The 19,581-nt window shown below is 47.4% G+C and overlaps 1 long non-coding RNA gene across 1 annotated transcript in view; it reads right to left on the reverse strand.

Moving 5' to 3' along the window:
- Nucleotides 1-2,914: 2,914 nt before the first annotated feature.
- The window catches only part of LOC110255981 (uncharacterized), a 58,863-nt gene continuing 42,196 nt past the window's right edge, over nt 2,915-19,581 (reverse strand). Inside the window, exon 3 of the long non-coding RNA XR_014820900.1 lies at nt 2,915-6,235. This is a non-coding gene — a long non-coding RNA (uncharacterized LOC110255981). The remainder of the gene's footprint in view (nt 6,236-19,581) is intronic.

Consider the following 19,581-nt stretch of genomic DNA (forward strand, 5'->3'; position numbering starts at 1 on the left):
CGAACACACACACACACACACACACACACACACACACACACACACACACGCACAGAAGGAGAATTCCTCCCAGGAACCACTCAGATTTCCATGCAATTCTCCTTGGCAAGGATGGAGTGCTGTGCCCATGCCATACCCATGAAGGAAGCTGAGAAGACATGTATTGGCTGTTTACTGGGAGGCAAGTTCTAACATCAGGAAAAGAAGCCAGGAAAGTGGCTGATGGGGAAGCTATTAGTAGCCGCCACCATGGGACACTCACTAATTTGTAGCTCATTACAATGAGAAATTCCTATTATGCTGAGTGAAAACCTATCCATTTCTAATTTCTCAGTGTCAATCCTAAGATTCCTCCACCCTGTAAATAGCTTTTCTTTTTCTTTTTAAAGTAATACATGCTTATAATAAAAGTTACTTCAACTTTAATTTAAAAAAATGTATTTTTTAATTTAAAAATTTTTTTAATTTTTTAATTTTTTGGGTTTTTTTTTTTAAGGGCCGTGCTTCATGGCATGTGGAGGTTCCCAGGCTAGGGGTCCAATCGGAGCTGTAGCCTCAGGCCTTCACCATGACCACAGCAGCGTGGGATCCAAGCCGTGTCTGCGACCCACACCACAGCTCATGGCAATGGCAGATCCTTAACCCACTGAGCAAGGCCAGGGATCGAACCCACAACCTCATGGTTCCTAGTTAGATTCGTTTCAGATGTGCCATGAGGGGAACTCCAGAAAAAATTTTTTTTTTAATTTTTATTTTTTGTCTTTTTTGCCTTTTCTTGGGCCGCTCCCGTGACATATGGAGGTTCCCAGGCTAGGGGTCGAATCAGAGCTGTAGCCACTGGCCTATGCCAGAGCCACAGCAACAGGCATCCAAGCTGCGTCTGCGACCTACACCACAGCTCACAGCAACGCTGGATCCTTAACCCACTGAGCAAGGCCAGGGATCAAACCCGCAACCTCATGGTTCTCAGTCGGATTCGTTAACCACTGCGCTGCGACAGGAACTCCCAGAAAATTTTTAAAATAAAAATTTTAAAAATAAAAATTCCTCAAAAGTGGAGTTCCCTCTGTGGCACAGTGGGTTAAGAACCCGACTGCAGTGGCTCTGGTCCTGCAGAGGCACTGGTTTGATCCCTGGCCTGGCGCAGCAGGTTAAAGGATCTGGCATTGCTGCAGCTGCGTCTTGGATTCAATCCCTGGCCTGAGAACTTCCACATGCCCGGTGTGGCCATTAAAAAAAAAAAAAAAAATCACTCAAAGGTATAAACAAGAAAACAACAATTACTCATCACACCGTTGAGAGACTACTAGTGTTTACGTCTGGGAATTTTTAGATTGCTTTTCGATCTTTTGCTTTTATTGCTTTTGGGGCCTAGACCCCTTTTTCATAACTTTGGGCCATCTCTTGCCATCATTGCTGAATGTCTCTCAGCGGGTCACCAGACCCACTTCAGAGTCCCCTCCCTTGTGACTCAGGTACCAGCGTCGTGGCACCTGTTTGCATTAGAGCATGCTCCCCAGGCAGGTGGTCTATCCTTTCCTTGCTTTGAACTTCTAAATGCTCCTGAACAACCCCCTCAAAATGGAAACAAGACCTATTCCTTATCTATTTTTTATCCTTAACCTTTTTCGAAGATTCGTGGTGGACCGAATTTTTTTTTTAACATCGGCAGGTTTGTTTCTGAGCTTGCGCAGGCACCGTGGTCTCCTCCTTTCTGGCCCTTGTCCTCTTTCGAATTGAGTAAACAGCGCCCTGTGCAGGTATGCCGATTCTTCCAATCATCTATTTGTTTTTCCTCTGACAGCCGTCATTCATGATGACGTGGGCAGAATTTTCCATTTTAGCGTTTCCCATTTCTCTAAAGCCAGGGATCCACAAACTATGGTTCTTGGGCCAAATCTAGCCTGCCTTCTCTTGTACATAAAGTTTTATGGGACTGCAGACACAGTCACTTGTTTACATACTGTCCACTGCTGCTTTGGAACAACAATGGCAGGGTTGACTGGCTCCAGCAGAGACTCTACGGTCCAGAAAGACGAAAATATTCACTATCTGGCCCTTGACAGAAAAAGCTGGCTGCTCTTTCTTAAGCCAAATTCCCCTTTATGATTTCTGACTAAGGGATTCTACCCATCTCTACTTTTTAAAAACATTCCTTAAGGCGTTCCCATTGTGGCTCAGCAGAAACGAACCGGACTAGTATCCATGAGGATGCTGGTTCCATCCCTGGCCTCGCTCAGTGGGTTAAGGATCCCACGTGGCTGTGAGCTGTGGTGTAGGTCACAGACATGACTTGGATCCCACGTTGCTGCAGCTCCAATTCAATCCTTAGCCTGGGAACCTCCATATGCTGTAGGTGTGGCCCTGAAAAGACAATGAAAATAAAAATTAAAATTTCCTTAAAGTCTAGAGTGGGTGACTGTTCCGTCTGCCAGCAAAGGAAGTCAGGAAGATACCACGCTGCCTCCCAGAAGGATCGGGTAGCTAGATCTAGCTGCCTATTGCTACCTCCATCCTACTCTACCTCCTGCAGACTAATTTGCCGTCTGTATCAAGAAACCATCCTGCAGTGGCAGTCCCTGGAGAAGCATCTGTCTTCCTCTCCTTTAATTCTAACCATGAGCCACTCCTTGCCATGGACAAGACACTTCCACTTTCAGGCAGAGGATTCCACACCAAAAGGCAGCTTCCACGTGGGGCATGGGTGCCAAGGCAGGCTTAACTTCAGTATCACCCTACCCCGGGTGGGTTTTGTTTGCCTCCAAGTGTAGCCTTCCACCCAGACCCAAGCAGAAATAAAGCTCCGGACAAGTTGAAAGCAATGAAAGCCTGAGACCAGCGGAGGAGATTACCGACACGTAAACCACGTGCCTAAGGCGTTAAGAGGAAGAACCACACATGTAATGCACATCGGACCATAAATCTGATTTACATACATCTTTGCAGAAACCCATGAAGACACACAGCAAGATCTACATAGACAGAGCTGTTCTTCTACTATAGGATTTGAGCAAGGCAGGACTCGTGGGTGAGCGCTAATAATAATGGCATCAGCCAGCACATCCTCAGTAATTACTTTGTTCTAGGCACTGTATTAGGAGCTTTGGTGGATTTCCCTCATCTAATCCACACTATTGTTCCACTAAATTAATCCACTATTACCAAGGATGAGAACACTGAAGTTTCAAGAGATGACAACAGTATCATTACATACCTACTGCCCTCTGTCAAGCAGGCACCTGACGGGGCACCCTCTACAGCCCATATGTGCTCTCCCAGGCTTGCCCCACACATAACAACCCCGATTAGCAGGAAGTTATATTCCACGCTGTTCGGGGAGCCTCCGCACACACCCTTACCCCCTTCTGCCCTGCGGTTTATTTGGTCTTTGCTCTTTCCTTAGCGTTCTTGATCAAATAACCCATGCATCGGTGACAAATGGTAATGGATTCCTCTGTCGCTGCCTGCAGATAACATCTTTCAATGTTGGCTCCTGCCTTCTAGAGCGAATGCATCCAAGCGAGAACATCATCCTCCCGGCAGCTGAGTGGGGCAGGCAGCTTCCATGGCAAGAACGTCGGAAGGGAGACGCTGGAGCTTTGCAAGTGCGCGAGTTCCACGTGGGGACTGGTCAGGAGGACGCAGGGGGAGCACGCGGTAGGCTCCTGCTGTGGTTCGTAGCTTCAAGCTCGTTCAGAGAGAGAGCTCTGCTGTTTATGACTCTGGAGCCTTGGCATGAGGCCTATGGGATGCTGAGGAGTCCGGCTCCTGGTGAAAAACCTATCTGTGGTTTATCCGGCCCGATCGTGGGCAATTTTCTGGCTTTCCCTGGCAGGCCTCATGGGAAAACTGCCCTCTCCACACCAGGTCTGGTGGCAGCCACTCCCTGCAGACCCTGAAAGGAGTTGCCATCGAGGACTCGGGCCCCTCTGGCCTGCTGTGCTTTTCACACAGTCATCCCTGAGGGTCCGAAGCGGTGGGGGCGGCGGCGATTCCAGGACCCCCCATGGATATTCCAGTCCCTCATACAAAACGGTGTCGTCATTGCGCATAACCCACACACGTACATCCTCTCTGGGTTACTGAAAATACCCGATCCGACGTCAACGCTGCGTAAACAGTTGCCAGTGGGGAGAGGGGGTGCAAACTCAAGCCTTGCTTTGGAGAACGTTCTGGACTTTTTTTTTTTCAACTGTTGGTTGACCCCAAGGATGAGGAATCTGCGGATATGGCGGGCCAACTGTTCCCGGCCCTACGCCTTTTTTCCCAGGCAGCTTTACCTGAGCCCTTGGGACTGATGGGGAACTTGAAGAAGGCGTCCCATCCCTGACTCAGCACGAGGGGCTTTTCCACTCCCAGCCTTCCCCCCTCCCTCTGTCCCTGCCACCAACCTCAGGGTCCCTGGATAGTGACAAGATCCCTCACCTGCTCTGATCCACCTGACCCTCAGCGTTCGGGGGTGGGGAGATGGAGAAGGGGAGCCGGCATTCTATCTGGCTTCAGAATTCTGCTTGTACCGTCACAGCAAGTGTTTGAAGTCTTAACCCCTTCATTTTTGGCTGCTGACCTGAATCGGCGGCTCAGGGGCCTGACAGCTCAGCATGCTCTCTCTAGCTCACTGAGCTTCGGACAGACATGCCCCATGTTCCTTCTCCTATGAGAAATGAGGAAGACGGGAAGCCTCTCTTGTGCCAAGGCCACGCCTAGTAGGTGTCGGGCATGTGGTGAGTACATGACCATAGCTGTCACTGCTCTTTCCCTACCCTTCCAAGGCTTGATTCAAAGTCTCGAATCCTGACTTCTGTGCATGTGCGCAGTGCGTGGGCGTGCCTGTGTGTGACATGAATTCAGGATAAAGGGGACCAAATTGCGAAATCCAGCACAGCAGCCCCTTAGTCAGGGACCCTCCCTCCACTAACCAAAGAACTCCCCCTTTCTCTCTGATGCTTCCCTTTTCCCTGAAAGGGAAGAAATTCTCCTGCTGCTCAGAGGGCCAGAGCCCTGCCCTCTTACAGCCAGGTGTGCGAGCCTGGCCTGAGGTCCTTGAGAGGCACCAAGGCTGGGACCTCTGGTCGTGGAAGAAAGCACCTGCAGCTCATTGTCTACACTGAGGGAGCAGGATGGATGCCCAAAGAAAGGGGGTCAGGGGAGTTCCCGCCGTGGCTCAGCGGGTTACAGACCCAGTAGTATCCATGAGGATGCAGGTTTGATCCCTGGCCTCACTCAGTGGGTTGAGGATCTGTCATTGCTGTGAGCTCCGGTGTAGGTCGGTGGCTACAGCTCCAATTCAGCCGAGCATGGGAACTTCCATATGCCACAGGTGCGGCCCTAAAAAGAAAAGAAAGAAAGAGACACCTCCTGCCCTGAAGCTACACAGCCAGTACGTCAGAGAGAGGGCACTTCCCACCCCTGGGCATTGTCATCTGCAGGAGATTCGGGTCCAGAGGGTGGCAGGTAAGGGAGGGAGGCAGGGCACTGGGAGATGAGGAGGAGCTAAGAATGGGCCCTCTGCCCTCAGATCCTGCATTCACGTCCTGGGCGTCACCCACATGCCAAGCTCGTACAAGGGCCTGGGCGTAAACAGCAGGCAGGAAAACAGCCCTGCTGGCACAGGGTCCTCTGTCTACTCTCCCCATCGCCCCTGCTCAGCCCATTGCCTGCACCTTCAGCCCCCTGCTCTGTGGGCCTCAGAGCCCAGATCCCTGCCCCCTGGCCTGCTGGAGCCCCTGTCCAGACCATGCCAGCCACCGCCAGGGCCTGGCCCAAAGCAGCCTCTACTCTGACCATCCACTCAGGGTGGTGCCTGTGGGACAGGCAATCCCTATGGCATGTAGGGCAGGGATTCTGAGATGATGTCGCATCAGCTGTCTATGCCTCAGGCTCATTCACTCGGTAAATGACTCAATGAGTCCCTGACTGGTGGTGTACTAGAACCAGACAGGTGTTAAGGAGCCCTCGGGGAGGAAAGCAGATGTGGTCTTTATGCCTCTCCCCTCAATCCAGAAGGTAAGGGTTAGTGGGGAGGACAGAGAGCAGGTGGTTGCAAGAAAAGACAATATGTGAGTCATCTCCAAAGAGACATACGGGATTTTCTGGGGCCATGTTGGCAGGGAGATTTGGCTTTACGTGGGAAATCAGAGAAGACTTTGCTGAAGGGGCGATACTTCAGCCAAGACAGGTGAGTCAGCCAGAGAGCAAGGCATCTTCCAGGCATGGGAACAGCACGCAGGAAGATCTGGTGGAGACAGAGAGCCATGCTTTCAAGAAACTGAAAGAGAAAGGTAGATGCAAACTATTCCATTTAGAATGGAGAAGCAATGAGGTCCTGCTGTACAGCACAGGGAACTCTAACCAGTGTCTTGGGATAGACCATGATGGAAGATAACATATCAAAGGGAATTATGTATATGTATGATGGGTCACTTTGCTGTACAGCAAAAACTGGCACTACATTGTAAATCAACTATACTTGAATTTTAAAAAGAAAAGAAAGACACCGAAAGGGGGCCTGGGAGGCTGGAGTGGGAGAGAGTGACAGGAGAAGATGGGGGTTAAAGAGGCAGCAAGCGCTCAGGATCTCCAGAAGCCATGGCCCAGACTGCGGACCTCACCCCAAGAACCGTGCTGACACGCTGCTGGATTTCAAGCAAGACTGAGCTGTGCTTGCTGGTTTGCCTATAGAAACAACAACCCTAGTTACCAAAGAGGAGCGTGGGTCGGAAAGTCAGAGACAGGATAGTCTAGTGAGGAATCTAATGCTGTGGTCCAGGCAAGAGACAGGGGAGCGTGGTCCAAGGTGGAGACAGAAGAGATGGAGAGAGAATCTATGGGTCAGACACGGTTTGGGGCATCCTGGCCAAATCTGATGGTTTGAGTAGATACTGCAAGGGTGAGAGAAGATTTCCCAAATACCTTCTGGATTTCTGGCTTGAGCAGCTGGTAGATGGTGGTATCGTTTGCTGAAATAGGGTCATCCCTCCAGGCCGGCCTGGAGACCCATTCACCCCCATCTCTATGTAAAACTAATCCCCACGTTCCAAGACACAGATCCAGCAACAAACAACTGAAACAGAGCTCACAGAAAAACACTAAATAGTCTGCCCACTTTTGATGTTTTTATCAGGCATTTTCAGACAAAGTTTGCTCCTTAGAAGCATGCCTGGGCCTCATATTATCCACATCCTTGAGAAGCTAAACAAAGCAGGGGGTAAAAAAAAAACACACAAAGAGACTTGGTTTGGTTTTGTTCCTGTTTCTTGCTGACTGGAACTAAATGCTGCCATATGCTCAGAAAATGTCCAATGTTTGCATGTTGGGGTTTTTTGTTGTTTTATTTTGTTTTGTTTTATTTTGTTTTTTTAGTTAGTTTTATCTGGTCGAGTCACTGGGCTTTCAGCTAAGTAACCCTATAATCTGCACTTCGTGAATAACCATATAATTGAGGAATTGCAGTCATCGCGGAGGGCTGCTGTGTGGACAGTAGTCTTTTGGGGTTTTTCCAAATTTCTTTTCTGGAATGCTGGGAAAAGGAAGCCGTGAGTTGAATCTCAGGGCCCCTGGTCCTGGAATCTGCAGCTTTCTCCCGGGAGTAATGAAGATGCGGAAAGAGGACCTTGGAAAGCATAGTGAATCCAGCTGGGGAGCTTTTCCCAGAGCAATATTCTCTTGTTGGTGGTTTTGTTTTTTGTTTTGTTTTGTTTTCTTTTCTTTTAATTAGAATTTGGGGAAAAGCTAAATCTGCACAGAGCTCACTTGAGACCTGGAAGGGTCCTTTTAGAGCTCTGTGCCATGCAGATAACCGGTTACAGAGTGTCTCCCGTGGGTCAGTACATCAACACAACCCTTATATCAGCACACTTTTCAGATGTGTGGGCAGGCTGGCAGGTGTGGGGTTAACTTGTCTAAGATCAGGAGTTCCCACTGTGGCACATGGGATCGGCAGCATCTCTGCAGTACTGGGGCGCAAGCTGGATTTCCAGCCCCAGCACAGCGGGTTAAGGATGCCGCCTTGGCACAGCTACAGTGTAGCTCGCAACAGCTGGCCAGGAACTCCATGTGGCTTGGGGCAGCCAAAAGAGAGGGAAAAAAGAAGGTAAAAAAAAATACTAAGGTGCCCTATTAAAAAACAAACAAACAAACAAAAAATGTGTATAAGATCAGGGTGCAAGTAAATGACAGGGACAGCTCTTGAACCCAAGCCTCTTGTGATGCTCAAGAAGATAATATTTTCCATTTTATCCTCAAGTTGTTGCTCTACGAGTCAAGGTCAAGCGCAGAGACGTGCCACAGCCCTGAGACAGCATCCTCTGCACCATCAGCCCTCTCCCCAGAGTTTGAGACCTGCCTGGTGTCTCTAAGTTTAACATGTCCCACACCCAAAACATCTCTATTTTCTCCATCCCATTTAATAAAGTTGCCATGTACTGTTAGGAGAAACAGAAATCTTTCTTTCTTTTTCTTTCTTTCTCTCTCTCTCTCTCTTTTTTTTGGGGGGGAGGGGGTCTTTGGTCTTTTGTCTTTTCAGGGCCGCACACCCGTGGCATATGGAGGTTCCCAGGCTAGGGGTCCAATCCTACGCCAGAGCCACAGCAACTCGGGAGCCGAGCTTCGTCTGTGACCTACACCACAGCTCACGGCAACGCCAGGTCCTTAACCCACTGAGCAAGGCCAGGGATTGAACCTGCAACCTCGTGGCTGCTAGTTGGGTTCGTTAAGCGCTGAGCCACGACAGGAACTCCGAAACAGAAATCTTGAGGAAGTCTTAACACCTCTCTCCCTTTCATGTGTGTGTGTATAGCCCACCCATAGCTCCTACCTTCTCAGCATCTTTGAACTCATCGTCCGCCATCCCCGCTCCCACCCCCACTATCTTTGCTTTAGCCCTCACCACCTGTTCTCCGCATTGATAAGAGCCCCATCACCTTTCTCCTTGTTAGAAAGGTTTTTGGGAAACACAAAAGTAATTGTCTGTCTCCGCCTCTTTACATTGCTCCCCGTCGCCTGTAGACAGTAAGAGCCCAATCCTTAGCACATCCCACATGACGCTCCTTCATCTGTTCCAGCCTCATCTCCAGCTCCTCCTCACCCACCTTCTGCAAATTCTACCCCTCGCATCCACGCCCCTCCGCATACCCCAAACCTCCCCTCACCACGGAACATCCTGGCTTCTAACCCTCTTCTGTGCTTTCCCACAAGAGTCCCTCTGCCAGGACTGTCCTTCCTCTCCTGGTCTCCTGAGGGACCCCTCTTTATCCTCAGGACTCCGCTGGCAAGGCACCTTCTCTGTGAAGCCTCCTCCCAACCCACAAGCAGGATTAGTGCCTCTTTTGCTCCACCGTTACCGTCACTATCACTATGAGCCCTGGTTATCTGTTGTCTGTCTTGAGGACTCCGATTTCCTAAAGAGCCACAATTGCATATCACTGCACCTCCGAATTTCCCCCACACCCACTTCGATGCCTGCTACTCAGTGGCTGCTCATTAAATGTCTGGCAAAGAAGTGGATGAATGAAAAGGAACAGAAAAAGAGAAACTTGGTGCCCAGGCTTTGAAAAATCAGGTGTGGTTCTGAACTAAGGGGGCAGCTGGTACCAGGTTCAAAGAAGATGCGCGTGAGAACAGAAGGAGACTCGGAGGTCAAAGTCCCCGGGATGGAGGGCAAATGGGATGTTGGAAAGGACCAAGAACTAAAAATGAATGTCAGCAGCCTCCCCTGCGGGTGGCAGGTGTTTTCCTTAGGCAGTATGCTCTGTTTTGTACAAATGAGGCAGTTCTGCCTCACCTTGTAAGTCGCAGCCTGAAAGTGGCCACATGGCAGTCATCACACAGGGAAGCAGGAGGAGGCCTTTGTTGGGAGGCCTCCCCCTGCCAGGCTGGGCAAATCAAGTCCCAGCTCTCCTTTTGTTTTAACATGAATATATTGCACACCATTGGGCACTTGGCCTTTTGCTCTCCGCTCTGATGAAAAATTTTAAAATATTAACTAGTCTCTTTCCACTCTGGAGATTGCAATCTGCCTGGAAAAGCTCACGTATACACCTGAAATTGTTGGAAGCTACGAGACCATGTCATCTCAGCATCAGATTGTATAAAATTAACTAGGAGTAAAGAGGCTCTTAGAGAATGGATGGATGGATGATGGATGGATGGATAGATATGGATATGGATGGATGGGGAGATGGATGGACAACTGAAAATTCTCTGGACCTGGAATTGCTTTAAGTTAATCAGATACATGACAACAGCACAATGCTTCAAAGTGCCAATCCTTCAACACTCCAAGTAACACAATGACTTAGCCCAATGTAAAATATTCAGTATTCCTTAAGGCATGGCACTGATGAGTAAGACGTGCGAATTTTTGGAAGGTTGCAGGTAATTGTTATTTTTTTGGTCCCCAAATGACACCTATTTTGCCTGCATAAAATGCTAGTTCTGGCAGGAAGTACCAGCAGCTCCTCACCACTTAGGAATGAAAATAAGGCACACAGGAAACCACATTTATTTTTTACTACAAGTCAACCAAACTCCCACACCTGCCTTGTGTGTTTCCTCTGTTGGGTGTCACAAAAATGCAGCAAGAAAATGACACTGGCCTCCTCATTTTCTACCAAGAGGCCATCTTACCATTGCCCTGCAGGGTACAGAGGGTGGGAGAACACTGCTCAGGACAGCGGCAAGAAGAAACGCACCACCCTCCACCCAAGATTCCTCAAGCGAGTCGTTTTGAAATGCTCCATGCCAGGGAGGCACGTAGAGCAAGGGCTGTGCCCACGGGGACAAGGCAGCATTGGATGAAGAGTCCTAACAGAAGACAGTTGAGTCACAATTGTTCTGCGATGAACGGATGTGGAAAGAAACAACAGACCCTGACAGCCCCGGGCTGGGCTCCATGTTTCAAAAACCCTGCTCACCAGGACGGGGACAGTTTGCCTTCCGAGGATGCTTTTGCTCAGGATTCTTGCAGGGAATTTTCTTCGTCCCAAGGAGACTCTTCTCAAGGGATGTTGAAACGTGACGACCTGTTCTGATTGAGACTGCTCTTTCAACTCCATGGAAATTACTGTTATCATGCCTCGTCTTCCATAATGATGTACCTTGGTAGGCCCAAATGTCTCTGAGGTGCAGGCCTTTAATGAGGATTTTCGTCCAAGAGATATAATTTGACCAGTCTGCTGTGAAGCATTCACTAGCTCAGCTGAGTCCTGTCCCCACTCGCCTTGAACTTCTCTTGCCCCCTTAGGAACCACTCTGCTTGGGTTTTTTTTTTTTTTTTTTGGCTTTTCGCCATTTCTAGGGCCGCTCCCGAGGCATATGGAGGTTCCCAGGCCAGGGGTAGAATTGGAGCTGTAGCCACCAGCCTACACCAGGGCCACAGCAACTTGGGATCCAAGCCACGTCTGCAACCTACACCACAGCTCACAGCAATGCCAGATCTTTAACCCACTGAGCAAGGCCAGGAATCGAACCCACAACCTCATGGTTCCTAGTCAGATTCGTTAACTGCTGAGCCACAAGGGGAACCCCCTCTGCTTGGTTCTTCTCTGTCTTCTAACTGCATAGTCTTGCTGCTTGGATCTGCCTATCCAGGCTTCGTATAACAATAGCATCATACGTGAACATCAACAGATAGATGAGATAAATTCCCATCTTCATAGTCACATGACAGTGCACTTTTAATGGGAGTATAAAATGGTGCAGCTACTGTGAAAAAGAGCAAGGCAATTCCTCAAAAAATTAAAAATGGAATTGTCATATGGTTCAGCAATCCTGCTTCTGAGTATATACCCAAAAGAATCGAAAATAAGGTCTTAGGTATTTGTATACCCAGTTTCATTGCCTCTTAGTCCCCACAGCCGAAATGGATGAGACCGAGTGTCGTCAGTGGATGGATGGATAAACAAAATGTAGTATATAAAGACAGTGGAATATTATTCAGTCTTAAAAAAAAGAAGAAAATTCTGGCATGTGCTATAGCATGGATGAACCTTGAGGAAATTATGCTAATTATCAACAGACATGTGCTCTGTCCCCTCGCTGGGGGGCTCTGTTTTTTCTTGTTACATGGGAGGGCAGCTTGCAATGAGTCTCCTTTGAGGTCCTCTCTGGGTCTGGAATGCATTCCTTAAAAAGCTACTCTGGGACGCCAGACTCTGGAAATACCTGCGTGACCCAGAAGCAACCACACAAGAAGGAGCCCAAAATGTCCAGACCCACCCTGCCACATGGAAAGAGGTTAACCTGCCAAAGAACCCGGAACAGAGAGGAGCCAACCTGGGCATCACGCAACTAGTTTGCCTCCTACCTGGATCCAGTCTCGTGTCATTTCTCTGAGGGTCTTTTTAAAACAGAAAATAGAGCCTCTGGAAAGCAAAGAGCCAGAACCTTCTGGAAGGGTCTCCAGCTGTCCTTTTCAGTTTGTCCAAGCCATACCACTTCCATCTCCTTCCCTCTGGACTGGCCAGTCTTTATTTCTCCCTGTGCCCCCTGGAACTGGCAGACGCCACTTGGTCAGAAGCTGAGCCACAGATCAGTCTGCTGTGATGACAGGAGGGAATAAAGCAGTTGGCCTGGGAGTGAAGGGACATCCACGCGGAACAGGTTCAGCAACATCTAAGCACAAACATAGGGAAAGATACCTGGTAGTTCAATGAAGGAAGGCGTAGCTTTCCTTCATTGAACTACCTCCCGGAGGAAATGCGGGTGGAGAAGAAAGACAGCGACAAGGCAGGCTTGGACCCTAACTGATGTTTCCTCCGGCCAGATGCGTGCATCCCTGCTTCCACTGTCCTACTAATTGGTAGGTCTCTGCTGTCATGGACTTGTGGGCATTGGAGCCTGGTCTGGTCTTGATTTAAGACAAGGAAGTAAGTCACAAATCTTTATGGGCAAAGATAATTGCAATGGGACATGTTTTTCCAAACCAGAGTCTTTTCCTCGGTGCCGCTGGATTTAAGAGGTCTCCCTCTGGGCAGCCTCTTCCGCAGTTGTCTCCCCACACTGGGCATCTGTGTCCTCATCCTCTTGGTTTTTAATGCAGCCATCAGCTAGTCTTTGAGTTCCTTCTCTTCCACCTTCGGCTGGGTATTTCCTGAAGCTTAAAAGTTTTCCTGGAGTTCCCATTGTGGCTCAGCAGTAACGAACCTGACTGGTATCCATGAGGACACAGGTTTGATCCCTGGCCCCGCTCAGTGGGTTAAGGATCCAGCATTGCCATGAGCTGTGGTGTAGGTTGCAGACGTGGCTTGGATCTGGCATTGCTGTGACTGTGGTATAAGCCAATAGCTGTAGCTCTGATTCGACCCTAACCTGGGAACTTCCATAGGCCGTGAGTGTGGCCCTAAAAAGCGGGGGAAAAAAAAAAAAAAAGGAAGTTTTCCTTTAGAGCAACTCTCAAGTGTGTCCAGCTAAAAGATTTTGTACTTGTCCATCAAAGTCTAATTTTTCTGGTTCATACACTGATGAATGAAACAGGCTGTTGTTTCGACATATACTCACGTTGTAACTGGCCTAAGGGTTCATGCATTACTTCTAAGTTCTTTTGATAGGTAATGGCAGCAGCTAAAGAAATTTAGAGTGGGAGGGAAATTTTAGGACGCTTTAGCTATTGTCTTATACCTCCCTGCCAGGTTATAAGGAGAGAACACCTTAGACCGAATTCTTCCCATTACATGGACATTTATTCAACAAACGTTTATTGGCAAGAAGACACAAAACAGTTCGTGTAATCAGTTCTGTAGACGCAAATGAAGTCACAAGTCTGTCTCTGGGGACCACTGCACACTTTCTTTACTAGAAAGGTTTGGTCAAGACAGACACGACAGCTCCAGAAGCAGGATTCAGTTCTCGCCTTTGGACTCAAGACAGACACGACAGCTCCAGAAGCAAGATTCAGTTCTCGCATTTGGACTCAGGCCACTGGAAATATTCCAGGATCAGAGACTGAACATTAAGAGCAGTCAGTCTAAGAGTACAGGCTACAGCTTTGCAAGATTATCATACCCTGGTCACGGAAGGGAAGGGCTGTCTCCAAGACGCTCTAGCCCACACACAAAACCCAAATGCTTTCCTTTTTCCGATGGGAGTGCTTTATTAACGGCCATCGTACTAGTTAACAATCTACTATTTTCACCAGTAAAAGCAAGTCTACTATCACTATGTTATCCAGCAATTTCTGCTCTCTTTAGCCACCAGCCTGTACTGGCCTTAGGAAAATAATACAACATCAAAGGGGAGACATTGAATTGTTGGCTGGCTCCATCGATCTGGAGCTTAGAAGACTAGCATGGGGGCTTCAAGTTACCAACAAAAGAGGAAAAGGATGGAGCATGTGGGGAAAGCAGGCAGCCTGAGAAAAGAGAGTGTTGAACAGAGCTGCAAAGAAGCCCAATCTCTCTGGTCAGAGGAAGAGCAGTCTGCAAAGGACAAGGCATTTTGGAAAAAAGTAAGGAGAGAGGAATGACGCTTCTAAAGCTTGTGGGACTGGCTCCAGGAAGGAAACTATGTTTGGAAAACTTGCCAAGTGGAAATGAGAATATGGATGGGGATGCACTTCTCAAAGTAGGGGAAGTGAAGGCTGGGGTTGCGACTGGGAAGCTCGAGCAAGCAAATGAAGAGAATTGAGATCGGGGCTGGGTGTGGTGGGGTGAGGGGCAACGGGAGAAATAACTCAGAGGAGGCACCTGTGCAGCAGCAAAGGGGGTGCACGTGCTGCCTTGAGGAACAGAAGACCGGGCTGACCGTCAGACAGCACAGTAGCGCCCTCTTAGGATGTGTGCAGTCACAGCAAGCCGACAGCCACGGTACAAGGTCTTGAAGAGCAAATCAGAGCCTGAGGCTTCCGTAAGAGTCTTCCCCCACCTCCCCCAGGGGAGACTTTAACCTCAAAGAGGTGAATGAGGGCCTAGAAGCAAAACTATGTGTGGATTTGAAGGAAAGACCCCTAAATCTGATTTCCCCCTTCTTCTTTTCAAAATGGAATTTCTGGAGTTCCTGTGGTGGCACAGCAGAAATAAATCCAACTGGGAACCATGAGGTTTCGGGTTCAATCCCTGGTCTTGCTCAGTGGGTTAAGGATCCGGTGTTGCTATGAGCTGCAGTGTAGGTCATAGACGCGGCTTGGATCCTGCATTGCTGTGGCTGTGGCTGGAGTCTACAGCTCCAATTGGACCCCTACCCTGGGAACTTCCATAAAAATAAATTTTTAAAAAGAGAAATTTCTTTGAATTGACTAAATTTGACTCCCCCACCCCAAATCATCTGTATTAACAAGCCCACACAGATTTAGCTTTCCTTTATGCTAGTACAGCCTATAAAAGGCCCTAAAATTTTTTTTAAAAAAGTGGAATTTCTTTGACCTGACTAAATTTGATTCCCCCACCCCCACCCTGAGTCATCTGTATTAACAAGCCCACACAGATTTAGGAGTTTTCCTTTATGCTAGTACAGCCTATAAAAGGCTAAGGAACAGTCTCCTAGCGACTTTCGAAAAAAAAATAGAAAGGAAAAAAATTCTGTTGCAAACAATCTTCCTTGAATTTTGATGGCAACCCTAAAACTTTTCCTCTGGTAGCCAAAAATAATTACACTCAGTTACACTCAGGGGCGAAGAAATCCTTTTGTCTTCTGGTTATAGAACAGATGTTTTACAGAAGCAGTTACCCCCATGCCACCAGTAAAAAAAATAAATAAATAATCAGAATAATCTAACTGACTGATCTTTGATTTCAGAAAACAGCTGTGGGATTCTGTCAGAAAAAAAAAAAAATCTTATAAGGAAAAAAAATAAGTTGTCATTTATATGAACCGAATGTATTTCAGAGCAGCTTTTCTGGATTTCCCAGGATTCTGAGATTCCAGGAGTTGGGAACAAGCGTCTGTCACTGCTGGTTTTGTAGAAGCAGGTATGGATGGGGGGACAACACACGTTATTTTAACAGAAGAGGCATTTCATGAACACGCTTCTGCTGGATCTTAGGATCAATCTCAAGTGAGATCTGCCCTGTAAAGGTATTGACGGCTTTCAACAGGATCATTCTGACCCATCATTCACTTAATACTCAACTCTGTTGAGCATCTGCATCCTTAGGCGTGGACCACTGCCCTGCTCAGAAATGTTCAGCGCTCTCCCTACTGCCTATGAACCAAGCATCAGTGCTTTGCCTGGGAGGTGGGGTCCCTCCGTGGATGCTCCTAAAATCCTTCTTCAGCCCCATATTCCTCTCCTCTGTGTTCCCATCAAGCTAGACCACTCGCCATTTCATCATCACCCTCAGCTTTCCCATGTCCACTCCCACCCACCTCAAGTGGACTTTCCCAGCTAGAGGTGGTCCCATTTTATACAAGGAATGAGTTTCTTTGACAGACACCTCTCAGGAGCTATTACCCTGTAGTAACACATCTACAATTTGGAGTATATATGCCCTGACCATATAAAGCTAGAAAGCAAATCTGTTCTTACCGAGGTGCAGCCATCAGTTTTTCCAATTGCCCCATCATTTTGTCCAAGATACAGAATTTTTGTGAACCTAGGGTGTACTGTGCTGCCAGAAAGCACTCTGTTTTGTTTTTTCTCAACATGAGCGCTAATGTTTTGCAGAGGGCGTTTTTCTAAATTACCTGACAGTGTATCACAACCACCACTTATCGCCTTCAGAGCACTTCACCACCTCTAACGCCATTCCAAAGCTGCTGATTTTTTTCTCTATCAGGCTTAGCACCAGCAAATAACAGAAGTTTAGACGACATGGTTAGGTAACATATAAATGCTTTAAATTACTAATAATTGCGAACATTCGAAGAAAAGCATAATCATTGCCACTGTCATTCATGCGTTTCTCAGACCGGTAAACAACATTCTGATTTTTGGAATAATAGCAATGACATGGATCGTGAGTATTTTATGTTACGAGCAAAAGAGGCATCGACATTTGCTGATCATTTAAACCCAGCTTCCTATCCACTCAGCTCACCAGCTTAAAAATTATATAAGGAATTGTGGTTTTAATTGGGGAAATAAGAATAATTCCATATTTTGTGCAGTCCATGAGATTTTATTAAACATCTCTACACGCCACGTTTTCAAATTCGTATAATTCAGGAATGGAATAACCATGCAGTTTTCTCCCACTAATTTCCTCCCTCCTTCTCCCAACAATTTCTACCTGTCAAATCCTACTGAGGTTTAAGGCCTCGATCAAATACTACCACTTCTTTTAAAAAATCTTTTCCTAATCCTCCCAAAATAATTTGACCTGCTTTTTGCTTAAATCCAGGAGCATTTGGAGCTATATTATAGTACTTTTTTTTTTCTTGTCTTTTTAGGGCCACACCTGCAGCATATGGAGATTCCCAGGCTAGGGGTCCAATCGGAGCTGTAGCTTTTGGCAACAAGGGATCTTTAACCCACTGAGCGAGGTCAGAGATCAAACCAGAGTCCTCATGGATGCTAGTTGGGTTTGTTAACCACTGAGCCACGACGGGAATTCCTATAGTATTACTTTTGAGGAGATGTCTGCTTTTTATCTTTTTTTTCTTTTGTCTTTTTAGGGCCACATCCATGGCATATGGAAGTTTTCAGGCTAGGGGTTGAATCAATACAGCTGCCGCCCTACACCACAGCCACAGCAATGCCAGATCCGAGATGCATCTCTGACCTACACCATAGCTTGTGGCAACACCAGATCCTTAGCCCACTGAGTAGGCCAGGGATCAAACCCACATCCTCATGGATACTTTTGATAAAGACATCAGTCATACAGGAGCAAGGCCCTCCTCCAATGTGACCTCACCTTAGCTAATTACATCTGCATGGATCCTATTTCCAAATAATGTCACGTTCTGAGGTACAGGGGGGTTAGGACGTCAACCTAAGAATTGAGGGGGGTGGTGTCGGGGGAGAGACGCAATTGAACTCATAAGAAGTACCCTTCCTTCCAGTTCAACTCATGAGAGGTACCCTTCCTTCCAGCTCAACTCATGAGAGGTACCCTTCCTTCCAGTTCAACTCATGAGAGGTACCCTTCCTTCCAGCTCAACTCATGAGAGGTACCCTTCCTTCCAGCTCAACTCATGAGAGGTACCCTTCCTTCCAGCTCAACTCATGAGAGGTACCCTTCCTTCCAGTTCAACTCATGAGAGGTACTCTTCCCTGAAAGAATGAAAGGGAAACACCTAGGACCATGTTCTGGGACTAAGGCCTGGTCTTGTGCATTGGCTGACCCTGACCCAGTCAAGAGACCAGGCTGGGTTCTTTAAGACTGGCCACGAAGGGGAGTTCCCTGGTGGTCTAGTGGTTAGGACTCAGTGCTTTCACTGCTGCAGGCTCAGGTTCGATCCCTGGTCTGGGAACCGAGATTCTACACCAAGCCACTGCACACTGCGGGCAATCAATCAGTAAAGAAGGACTCCTAGAACACGGGAACCAAGCATTTAAAAACAAAAAAAAAAGATTAGTCATTGAACCCCTGGGAGATTCTTCCCACCTTGGTCCCCTGGGTATAAGAACAAAACCTGCCCTGTCTTCCTCCAGCATCTGTGTGGAGTAACACGTGGGTGTCACAATGTGTGTTATGTTCAGGAGGAAATGATATACTCCTTGAAGAGAGAGGCTGTTGCATGAAGCTCTGCTCTCCTGTGCTCAGAGCCCAGCAAGGAATGCAGTTCAATCCATCAGTGGAGTCAATTAATGAATAAAGAAAGTTTGTTATGAATTCAGAGAGGAATGGTGTAACTGGGTAATAAAGTACACCCAGAAAGACCATTATTTATGTAATTATTACCCTGATAGAATATTTTGGGAGGTTTACACGACCACACCAGCCTTCAAGAAATGAACACGGCAGTCCAAGCAAAAGGGGAATAAACAATTACTCAACTTATCTCAGTTTTTAAAATACCATAGAATCCTACATTTCACACTTTTTTCCAGTGACTTAGCCAGCATCTATCATCTTCCCTCCTTTAAATTAGTTTAGGACTTTCGTTAGCTACAAATATATTTTACAATGCATCCATTTGAAAGTGTTTGTTTCCTTTTTGTTTGTTTGCTTGTTGGTTGTTGTTTGGGGCCGCACCCAAGGCATAAGAAAGGTCCCTGGTCAGGGACTGAATCCAAGCTGCCGCGGTGACTTAGGCCACAGCTGCAGCAATGCCAGATCCTTACCCCACTGCCCTGGACCAGGGATCAAGCCTGAGCCTCATCTCGACCTGAGCTGCCACAGAGAAAATGTTGGATCCCTAAGCTGCTGCACCAGGAATTACTTGGGGAAATTATTTCCTTATCTACACATATAAAGTTACCTTTTCAGGTTTAACAGTTGTTTAGCATTTCAGTGAATGAATATCCCACAATTTAACAGATCCTCTACCAGCAGATGTTTGGGTGAGTTGATAGTTTGCATTATTTTCAACAGTGCTATCATCAATATCCTTGAACATTTTTCTTTGTGGTCTTAGATTATTTCTTCAGGTATAGCTTGGAAATGGAACTATGTGTGATCTGGGAGAGAAATGGTGGACCATATTTTATTACCAAATTCCCATTCATTCTTTCTTCCAATAAATATCAACTGAGCAACAGAT

This window comes from Sus scrofa, chromosome 12 (assembly GCF_054392235.1).
Source record: "Sus scrofa isolate SSC_HxYL_T2T_F1_AM1 chromosome 12, Sscrofa_HxYL_maternal_Yorkshire_Landrace_v2.0, whole genome shotgun sequence".
Lineage (NCBI taxonomy): Eukaryota > Metazoa > Chordata > Mammalia > Artiodactyla > Suidae > Sus > Sus scrofa.